The sequence below is a fragment of the Zingiber officinale genome, chromosome 6B (assembly GCF_018446385.1).
Source record: "Zingiber officinale cultivar Zhangliang chromosome 6B, Zo_v1.1, whole genome shotgun sequence".
Classification (NCBI taxonomy): Eukaryota; Viridiplantae; Streptophyta; class Magnoliopsida; order Zingiberales; family Zingiberaceae; genus Zingiber; species Zingiber officinale.
Genome location: NC_055996.1, coordinates 24,206,462 through 24,217,891, shown reverse-complemented (window position 1 = coordinate 24,217,891; position 11,430 = coordinate 24,206,462). Strand labels below are relative to the sequence as shown.

The following is an 11,430-nucleotide window of genomic DNA, read 5'->3' as shown; positions in this document are numbered from 1 at the left end:
GTTAATGACACCTATTTTGCAGCGGTGGAAAATCGATATAATATCAGTATTGTTTAACGACACAAATTTGATTTCCGAAATAGTGAAAAACCAATATTATCACCAAGCAAATCATAAAATTAAGTTAATATTATTAATTCACTAAGAAAATCATAAATAAAAATGCACCGATGTATCTAAACACACCAAGTCAATATCTAAATAATCAACACATAAATATTCTTCTTACAACATAAAAAGATAATAGATATTGTGCACATCAAGTCAGTATCCACAAATTACACATAACTATTCTTCCTGAGGGTGACAACTGATTGATGATTCTTTGTAAAGGAGGCTTTCATCTTAAAGGAGCCACTGGAGGCTTTGGGAACTTTGCAACATCCTTCTTGGTTGTCCTCTCACCATTTAATTGAATCTCCAGTTCTCTTACCTGAATAAAATAAAACAAAATAATCTATTATAAGGCATCTTAAAGGGTACCATGCCATTTGGTTAAACTCGCACCTTTGGTTCATCAGGAGGATCATATTGGCCAATCCAGTCCTATGGACAATCAACAAGATGTGGCATTAAGATTAGACAATGCATGAATATAAAAGCAAAGTTTAACTTACCACAGCAGGAATATCAAGTCCACGAGCAGCAACATCAGTGCAGAGCAGTATATACCCTTTTCGGCTTTGTAGAACTCAAAGTATGTACTAGTTCGTTTCTGCTGCTTCTGCTGCTTTCCATGGATATCGAGACAATCGACATGAATGTATCTAAGAAGCTCAGAATGGTACTTGACCGAATTGCATGAGGAGAAGAAGACCATTATCTTCTTCGAAAGGTTCCTCTTAAGAAAAGCATACAAGACCAGAAACCTTTTATTGCTAGGCACGACACAATAGCCCTGCTGCAACCCTTCAACGGTCACCTGAGAAAGATGAATTCGTGCCAACCTTGCTATTGACGAAACAACTGAGTAAAAACAATGATAAAATAAATCTAGAGATTACCTTCGACCTTCCATCATCAACACATACATATACTGGCTTTTCCTTAAATGACAAGTTCACAAAATCCTCAACCTGCAATTTTTTTTATAAGTTAAAGACAATGAAAACCAAAATGATTATGAATAGTAGTTAGAAAGAAATAGAAACCTGCTTAGTTTGGGTAGCTGTAAATAGAGCAGTTTGCCTTGTCTACGTATTAGGGAGTGAATGTGATAATTATAAAACATGATGCCGACTTTGCAACACTCCTGTAATAACTATAAACCGAAGGGAACTAAATAGCATACCTTTGGCAGCAGCTTAAATATTTGCTACATGTCTTCCTCAAAGTTAGCCTGTAATATTCGGTCGGCTTCATCGATTATAAGAAACTACATTTGGTGCACCAACACCCAAAATTAGTATCTCAATGTCAAACAAAGGAACATATGAAAATAATTATTGATCTCGTGGTTAGGATTAAACATGCTAGCAAATAATCATTAGCATGGATATGCGATAAGATGAAACATGCAACTAGTTGGAGAACATAAGTAGAGCTCACTAAAGCAAAAAAAAAAAGAAACAACAGATCATTTAGTAAAAGGAACTCAATGAGTACTGAGGGCATTCAATGGAAAGATATACAATTTCAGTATGCAACCACTCCAAACTACATCCAGTCACCTCCACTTTGCCATTCTAGTATCTTTCTCAATATGGCTAGCATGCTGTGCTGTGCTTAGTTACATTCAATTTCCAAAAACAAATTTCAATAGAACAATGATAAATGAGATTTTCAAAAAATTCTGCTGCCTAAAACTGCAATACCAGAGTTCTGTGTGCTAAAAGAAAGAACAATTCTTCAATCCAATAGTCAACGGTTAAGGTATTGTTTAAATCAGTTCCTCACTACTTTTTCTGCTATCATTCCATATAATTGCATAATTTATCAAAACATAAATGACCAGGAACCAAAACACTGAAAACAAGAATAAGCCAATAATTTAGATACATGGGATCAAATGTTTTACAAAAATAAATCATTTACCATAATTTTACTTATTTGCTCAGCTTTTTTGATCTGCAAATTTGAAATAATCTGTTATACGACAACTGATTTGAAAGAAGCTAAATATAGTGATGCATGGTGTATAGTAGATTATTATGACTTTTCTTGGAATATATAAAATAATTTATTCACACTATCTTCAAAAAGATTCAACTTATATTAACATAATAAATTTTCAAAAGAATAAAATGAAAGATTCTTCCTTCATTCTTAAACCTCATAAATCTAAGCAGCATGGAGGAGGCATGATTATAATTAAACTTCCACATAATCAATAGATGTGAATTCACATTCTGTGATTCAAATACATTAACACTAATTTATTGAAAGATTCATTAAACATGAGATTGAAAAGGAACATGAATTCTTCCAAAAAAAACAATGCTCCAGCTCAAAGGAGGTGCAAAATGTGGGCCAGAGAGCACCTAGAACCTTGGCCTGCATATTCCTTGACCTCTTAGCTATAACTACAATCGTGGTAAAAATTAAACAAAATTCTTACAAATGCAGAAAAATAGGAATAAGCATTACAATAGAATTCTTAGAAACACAGGAAAATAGGAACAATAATTAAAATTGAATTGTTAATCACATCAAAAGGTCCAAACCAATTCAAGTTTATCCAGTACTGCATATAATACAAATAATCATTTAAGTAATCTTCATCGTGAAATCTTTGTAAACATGAATTGCTAAAATTCAATAACCACCTAAATAAAACCAATAGGGAGGAACTTTAAAAAAAAGGCAAATCTACCAAAACAAAGGAAAATATCTTTGTTTATGTAAAGTAGATACTTTTAATTCCACATTTCTTGCATGCTTGGTTGCTTTCATCTACTGGAAATTGACAAAGCAGAATCAATCAAATGAGAAGGTAAGCAGCAAATATTTTGTAGCAAATAGTTGCTTACATGATCAAGAAGTGAAGATATTGCACAAGCATTCACTAGATGTTCTATCACATATGTCTGCAGAGACAATGAAGACAAGAGGGTGATTTTCAGTCCAGGGAGGTGAGAGTATTTATGTAATTAGCATAGCACACTACAAACAGACAAGACACTATGGTGTAATTTCTTATTTCACTTTTTCTTATGAAGTAATAGTCGAAACACATGAACTTATGTTCAATATCCTTAAAAGCATAGCAAAAAATCTACTCCTGGACAAAGAACCCTAATTGTCCCTCCAAAAAAAATGAAGCAGAAGCAAAACCAATCAAAGATTTGTACCTCTGACCTAAGAAGCGAAGTCAAAACCAAGAATAAAAGTAAAAACTAAAAAATATTAATAGATTTACACCATCACCTTAATTTAACAAGCTTTAAACCCCTCAAAAGAAAGTCTAGCCATCAAAACAACCAGCGCGAAGAAATTCCAACAAGGAACTCAAAAATCCCAATAGATCTAGCCCAGAGCCGACCGATTTCCTCCAAGAAAACACTAAGAAACAAGCTAAGCATACAAGGATCAACGAGGGATCGCCTCTGCGTTTGACGAGAGCCGCCATGAGTGCAGACAACGAAGGAGCAGCCCTGAGGAGCCAAATTCGAGCACCAGCAGCGAAAACAGCAACGGAATCAAGACAATTTCCGGGGAAAAGGCCACCGACGAATCAACGGAGAAACCAGAAAGCATGAGGAGAAGAAACCCTAAGAGATGGAGCAACCCGCGAGAGGGCAAAGACGGAAGGGAGAGGAGAAGAGAAGGGGAAAGAGGATATGGATGTGGTCGTTTGGGAAAGCGGGGCATTCCGCAGACCTCACAAGGGAGGGAGTCGTGTGTTGATCCTGATCGGGAGAGGAAGGGGCGTCGATCTAGGAAGGGGAAGGACGGCGCGATCTAGGAAGAGGAAGGTTTAGGTTTGGAGGGAAGAGTGAAGTGTTGTAAATTTTGGCTAAGTATTGGTGGAAAAATTAAATTATTTTATTTATCATAGACACCGTGTTTTAAAAACCGCTGTTAAAATCAGTGTCTATTAACGAAAAAAAAGGCGCTCATAGACATCGGCTAAAAAATCGATGTCTATGAGCGAAAATCTACACTCATAGACATCGGTTTTTGGAAAAACTGGTGTAAAATACTCAAAGGCATCGATTTTTGCTTAAAACCGTTGTTGTTCCTGTTAGGACCAATGATCGCGGCTAGAGAGGGGGGGTGTGAATAGCCGCCCCAAATCTTCGCGTTTCTTTCTACAATTAGGGTTAGCGCAGCGGAAATAACTAAATAGAAACGAAAGCGGAGAATAGCAAACCTCAAACTCGTCGATGTAACGAGGTTCGGAGATGAAACTCCTACTCCTCGGCGTGTCCATAAGGTGGACGAAGCCTATCAATCCGTTGGTGGATGAGTCCCCGGAAAACCGGCTAATATAAACTCCTTATGGGTGGAGAAACCTCGCCACAAGAACTTTGCAACAGCAATAAGGAGTACAACAGTAGAGAAAGCAAACAAGAACAATCGAAATGTAAAACCCTTTGCTTGCCTTCTCGTTGTCGACTGGAATCCTGATGAAGCAGCAACTTCTCGGATCCAAGATCAGCTAGAAAACCAGCAGGAAGCTCACCCGAAGCTTCGACAGTGAGAGCTCAACAAAGCTCGCAGAAGTAACCAGAAAGAACTTGCAAGAAGCAAGAAGAAACAGAGAGGAAGAAGAAGTAGCAGTAGTAGCCCTCGATTTCTTCTTATAACCTCTGATATCCTGAGCCAACCTGCGAATCTGCAAGCAAAAAGACCAGAACACAGGAGCCCGAAATAACCTAGCCGTTGAGTCACAACGGCTAGTGCTGGACCGATCAAGCTCCAACCTGATCGGTCCACACTGTCCCTGATCGGTCTTGGGGACCGATCAGGCTAAGCTTGGACCGATCAGGCTATGTCCTGATCGGTCCAGGAGGAGTCTGATCGGTCCCTTGGACCAATCAACCTTTCTCCTTCTTCTCTTCTGTTTGCTTCCTGATCGGTCTTGAGACCGATCAGATAATCCACAGAAGCATTCTGTTTGATTACTGATTGGTCACCAGACCGATCAGCCGTATCACTGGATCGGTCCCCAGATCGATCCAGAGCTTGGTTTTTGCCCAAACCAAGTCCCAAACCTTCCAAACCAACATCTGGTCAACCTTGACCTGTTGGTACATCATGCTTAGCATCCGGTCACTCCCTTGACCTGCTAAGACTCCCCACCAAGTGTCCGATCAATCCCTTTGACCCACTTTGGACTTTTCTCTTCGTGTCAAGTATCCGGTCACTCCCTTGACCTACTTGACCTTCTCAACACTAGATGTCCGATCACCCTTGATCCATCTGGATTTTCCCTTGCCCGGCTTCACTCACCAGGACTTTCACCTAGCTTCACTCACTAGGGTTTTCACCTGGCTTCACTCACCAGGATTTCCAATCTGCCCGGCTTCACTCACCAGGACTTTCCAACTGCCTGACTTCACTCACCAGGACTTTCCCACTGCCTGGCTTCACTCACCAGGACTTATCCGTCTGCCTGGCTTCACTCACCAGGACTTTCCACATCCGTTCCAGAGAACGAGCTACCGAGCCCTCTCTGACCACAGTTCGGAGAACGAGCTACCGAGCCCTCTCCGACTTCCCATGTGCCAAGCTTCCATACTTGGACTTCTCCGTGCCAAGTCTCCATACTTGGACTTTTCCCGTGCCAAGTTCCCTGCTTGGATTTTTCACCATGCCAAACTCCCTGCTTGGACTTTTCCCGTGCCAAGCTCCCTGCTTGGACTTTTCCCGTGCCAAGCTCCCTGCTTGGACTTTTCCGAGTCAGGTCAACTCACCTCGGGTCAACCAGGTCAACCTTGACCACGGGTTGCACCCACAATCTCCCAAGCTTGTTCTCGTCAAACATCAAAATACAACTCGAGTCAAGTCAACTCGAGTCTGGTCAACCAGGTCAACCTTGACCTAAGGTTGCACCAACAATCTCCCATCATGTTCTCGTCAAACATCAAAATACAACTCGAGTCAGGTCAACTCGAGTCGGGTCAACCAGGTCAACCTTGACCTAAGGTTGCACCAACAATCTCCCCCTTTTTGATGTTTGACAAAACCCATAATCAAACCCATAATCAAGTTAGGTTAACTCGATAACCTAACTTAGGTTTTCTAATGTTCTTCCCTGAACATTCTCTATTCTCCTCAAACCTACACTCTCCCCCTTTTTGACACACATCAAAAAGAGTGAATCAAGGTCAAGAGTTTCTTTCTAATGAAAGTCTCATACCTTTCATTGAAACTCTTAATTTCCCCCTTGATACTACGGTCAACAATTAACTTAGTGATAATCCCATATCACTCAAGTCTTTAGGAGTAAAAACTCCCCCTAAAAGTCAACTCCCCCTTGACTAATAGGTAAAACTCCCCCTAAAGGTCAACTCCCCCTTGACCATTGCACCAACAATGTCTTGGAGAGTTTCAAACCTTTAGAACTCTAAAACACCACTTCCATAGCTGCAATTTCAGATAAACAGTCGAAATTCAGCAGGTTGGCACGCCCTGATCGGTCACCAGACCGATCGGGTCTTCCCTGGATCGGTCACAGTGACCGATCCAGCATCCCCTGGATCGGTCCTAGTGACCGATCCACTCTTTCCTAGACCGATCAGAATCCTCTCTGATCGGTCCACAAGTCTGATATCAGAATTTCTGATTTTCCTCCCGAAATTCAGAAACTCCTAGAAAATTCCAGAAAATTCCAAAAATTGTAAAACTTTGAGGATACATTCCTCATGATATACACTATCATGGAAAAATAGTTCTCTATGAAAATAAGTTCCATTTTCAAATCTTGATACAAAGTTCAAAAGTCTTTAAAATAGCTCAAAGTTAACTCATCTTTGTATCACTTTGCTCAATGATGAATGCTATCACTAGAAAAGCTTCATCAAGGTTTTTCAAATCAATTTTGAAATGATTTTAAACCATTTAATTTAGGACCACAATCTTTGGGCTAAATGTACATGACTTGTACATAAGCTTTCCCTATGATCCCCAATTTCGAATTAGGCTCATCTAGGCACAAGAACTATGCACCTTGATCCTAACTCATCATCCTAATATCTCACACACATCTAAGGTGTATCAAACACATCCAAGTCAATTTTGATGTGAGATATGGGTTTAGGTTATCTTAGGCTAAGGTCTCATGCATTTTCTAAACATCAATTTGATCTCCATATCAAATTATGTTTTTAACCTTAAATCAATTTCATTGATTATAAATGCAAGAAATGATGACATGACATAAAATGATATCATACATAATAACATGTGCCAATGTCATGATGTCATGGCATAAAGTGTGAAACTTAAATAAAGCATGACATTTAAACTAACCTAAGCATTATCATGACATTTCAAATGATCATAGATTAAATATGATGTCATGACATGGCATATGGCAAACAATATATGGCAAATAGCATATAAAGGTATAGAAAGTACCTAATTCTAGCCTTAGTTGCCATTTTTGATAATTTTGATCATTTTGCCATAAATTCTATATTCCCAAGTGTAATAGACCTAAAATCATATACCAAAGATTTTTAGATCACTATGTGCCAATTAGATTAACTCTAGTCAACTCCTCAAATTTGATTGGCACATCCTAATCACCTTAGGAATAATTCTTAATTTCATTTTCAAGGCTTGATCACACCTTGAAAATTCCTAAAGTGCCACCTTTTGCCATGATTAGGTTAACTACCTAGTCAAGTAAGGTTGGCACACCCTAACTCATCTAACGTGATGAAATCACGCTCCTAGGAACCCAATACCTATTTGAGCTCATTGGGTTCACCAAATATTCACTAGGGATGACTTCCCTAGCAACCCTCCTAATGACCCTCTTAGACTTTAAAGCCTTGGCCATTTGGGACTCATCAAGATCAACTCTAGGGGTGACTCCTCTTGTGACCTTGGTGATGGTCTTCCTAGCCCTAGATTTTGTTCCATAATCGAATGGAACATTGTGATAAGTGGGCTTGACCACTTGGGACTTAGGTTTGTGACCCAAACCTTTCTTGTCCTTGGACATCGGTTTTTGACCCTTAGACCCTAGAGTCAAATCCTTAAGAGCCTTTTCTAGAGAGTCAAGTCTTGACCTCAAGACTTGATTTTCTTTCTCTAATACCTCAAGCTTTAATTTATCATTTTTCTTTGAGGTATTCCTAGGCATATGTCTAGATGATTTGGGATTTCTACCTAGATTTTCCTTAGCCTTAGATGGGTTAATTCTAGGGTTGACTTTCCTAGTGTTATCCTTATCTAGGCTCACATGTTTGGCACCTAAGCATGTGTATTGATTTCTAATGTTATCATGCTTACCATTATTAACAATAGCAATAAGGCTACTAGCATGTGTTCTATTTGAATTGCAAAAATGAGCCTTAGAGATTACCTTAGGGTTTGCCTTAGCTCCCCCTATCAATGTGCTCATCTTCTTGTCCTTGTGAGGTTGCCTCCCCCTCGGACATTGACTCCGATAATGTCCCCTTCGCTTGCATTGAAAGCACACCACGTGCTCTTTGCCTTTGCGTATCGGGACTCCGGCTTTCTTGACCTTTGGCGCCGGTGGAGACTTTCTAATCCTCTTTGGACACTTACTCTTGTAATGTCCATACTCCCTACACTCAAAGCACATTATGTGTAATTTATTTGAAATTGAAATGCTTGAGTTACCTAGGGTTGAGGATGGATGAAGACTTTCTTCTTCATCCCTTCCGGAGGTAGAAGCTTCTTCCTCTTGCTCCATTCTTGAAGAAGAACTCTCCTCCTCTTCTTCCTTAGATGTTGAGTAGCCCTCAACTTCTAATTCCTCTCCTCCATGATGTGAGCTACTTGGCTCACTTGACTCCTCTTCATGGCTTGAAGTAGAGTTCCCCTCATGGAACTTTGCCAAGTTGTTCCACAACTCCTTGGCATCGTTATATCCACCTATCCTACACAAAACATCATTAGGTAAAGAAAATTCAATGATTTTCGTTACCTCATCATTGATGGTTGATTGGTGGATTTGCTCTTTAGTCCACTTCTTCTTCTCTAGAGTTTCTCCTTTCTTATCCATTGGAGGCTTGAAACCTAATTGAACACAACTCCAATTTTCAAGGTTAGTCATAAGAAAATACCTCATTCTTACCTTCCAATACGCGAAGTCGTCGCGATCGTAGAAGGGTGGAATGGTGATGTCTTCTCCGAGTTGATCCATCTTTAGCTTGTGCTCCCTCGGGTGTTAATCCGGCGAAGAGCAACCTCGCTCTGATACCACTTGTTAGGACCAATGATCACGGCTAGAGAGGGGGGGTGTGAATAGCCGCCCCAAATCTTCGCGTTTCTTTCTACAATTAGGGTTAGCGCAGCGGAAATAACTAAATAGAAACGAAAGCGGAGAATAGCAAACCTCAAACTCGTCGATGTAACGAGGTTCGGAGATGAAACTCCTACTCCTCGGCGTGTCCGTAAGGTGGACGAAGCCTATCAATCCGTCGGTGGATGAGTCACCGGAAAACCGGCTAATATAAACTCCTTATGGGTGGAGAAACCTCGCCACAAGAACTTTGCAACAGCAATAAGGAGCACAACAGTAGAGAAAGCAAACAAGAACAATCGAAATGTAAAACCCTTTTCTTGCCTTCTCATTGTTGACTGGAATCCTGATGAAGCAGCAACTTCTCGGATCCAAGCTCAGCTAGAAAACCAGCAGGAAGCTCACCCGAAGCTTCGACAGTGAGAGCTCAACAAAGCTCGCAGAAGCAACCAGAAAGAACTTGCAAGAAGCAAGAAGAAACAGAGAGGAAGAAGTAGTAGCAGTAGTAGCCCTCGATCTCTTCTTATAACCTCTGATATCCTGATCCAACCTGCGAACCTGCAAGCAAAAAGACCAGAACACAGGAGCCCGAAATAACCTAGCGGTTGAGTCACAACGGCTAGTGCTGGACCGATCAAGCTCCAACCTGATCGGTCCACACTGTCCCTGATCGGTCTTGGGGACCGATCAGGCTAAGCCTGGACCGATCAGGCTATGTCCTGATCGGTCCAGGAGGAGTCTGATCGGTCCCTTGGACCGATCAGCCTTTCTCCTTCTTCTCTTCTGTTTGCTTCCTGATCGGTCTTGAGACCGATCAGATAATCCACAGAAGCATTCTGTTTGATAACTGATCGGTCACCAGACCGATCAGCCGTATCACTAGATCGGTCCCCAGATCGATCCAGAGCTTGGTTTTTGCCCAAACCAAGTCCCAAACCTTCCAAACCAACATCTGGTCAACCTTGACCTGTTGGTACATCATGCTTAGCATCCGGTCACTCCCTTGACCTGCTAAGACTCCCCACCAAGTCTCCGGTCAATCCCTTTGACCCACTTTGGACTTTTCTCTTCGTGTCAAGTATCCGGTCACTCCCTTGTCCTACTTGATCTTCTCAACACCAGATGTCCGATCACCCTTGATCCATCTGGATTTTCCCTTGCCCGGCTTCACTCTCCAGGACTTTCACCTAGCTTCACTCACTAGGGTTTTCACCTGGCTTCACTCACCAGGATTTCCAATCTGCCCGGTTTCACTCACCAAGACTTTCCAACTGCCTGACTTCACTCACCAGGACTTTCCCACTGCCTGGCTTCACTCACCAGGACTTATCCGTCTGCCTGGCTTCACTCACCAGGACTTTCCACATCCGATCTAGAGAACGAGCTACCGAGCCCTCTCTGACCACAGTTCGGAGAACGAGCTACCGAGCCCTTTCCGACTTCCCATGTGCCAAGCTTCCATACTTGGACTTCTCCGTGCCAAGTCTCCATACTTGGACTTTTCCCGTGCCAAGTTCCCTGCTTGGACTTTTCACCATGCCAAACTCCCTGCTTGGACTTTTCCCGTGCCAAGCTCCCTGCTTGGACTTTTCCGAGTCAGGTCAACTCACCTCGGGTCAACCAGGTCAACCTTGACCACGGGTTGCACCCACAATCTCCCAAGCTTGTTCTCGTCAAACATCAAAATACAACTCGAGTCAAGTCAACTCGAGTCTGGTCAACCAGGTCAACCTTGACCTAAGGTTGCACCAACAATTTCCCATCATGTTCTCGTCAAACATCAAAATACAACTCGAGTCAGGTCAACTCGAGTTGGGTCAACCAGGTCAACCTTGACCTAAGGTTGCACCAACAGTTCCACCGATGTCTATGAGGGTTTTTCTTGTAGTGTTTATTTTATAAGAATCATGACATTTACAATGTCTTGATCTTTTCGTTACAAAGCTTGAAACAAATTATTCGTGACTCCCAAGTTATTCTTCATTAAGTATATCTGAAATATAAATTTATAGTTTCCCATCAAGTCAAACATATTATTTGCATAT

General features: G+C 41.2%; 1 long non-coding RNA gene and 1 pseudogene across 1 annotated transcript; both read right to left on the bottom strand.

Annotated features, from left to right (window-relative positions):
- Nucleotides 1-495: 495 nt before the first annotated feature.
- On the bottom strand, nucleotides 496-1,018 carry LOC121990846 (annotated as a pseudogene).
- Nucleotides 1,019-1,063: 45 nt separating this feature from the next.
- On the bottom strand, nucleotides 1,064-1,301 carry LOC121990010. Its single transcript, XR_006114401.1, has 3 exons — nucleotides 1,292-1,301; nucleotides 1,152-1,193; nucleotides 1,064-1,076 (listed from the first exon to the last, which is right to left on the bottom strand). It is a non-coding gene; the product is annotated as an uncharacterized LOC121990010 (long non-coding RNA).
- Between the last annotated feature and the right edge of the window lie 10,129 nt (nucleotides 1,302-11,430).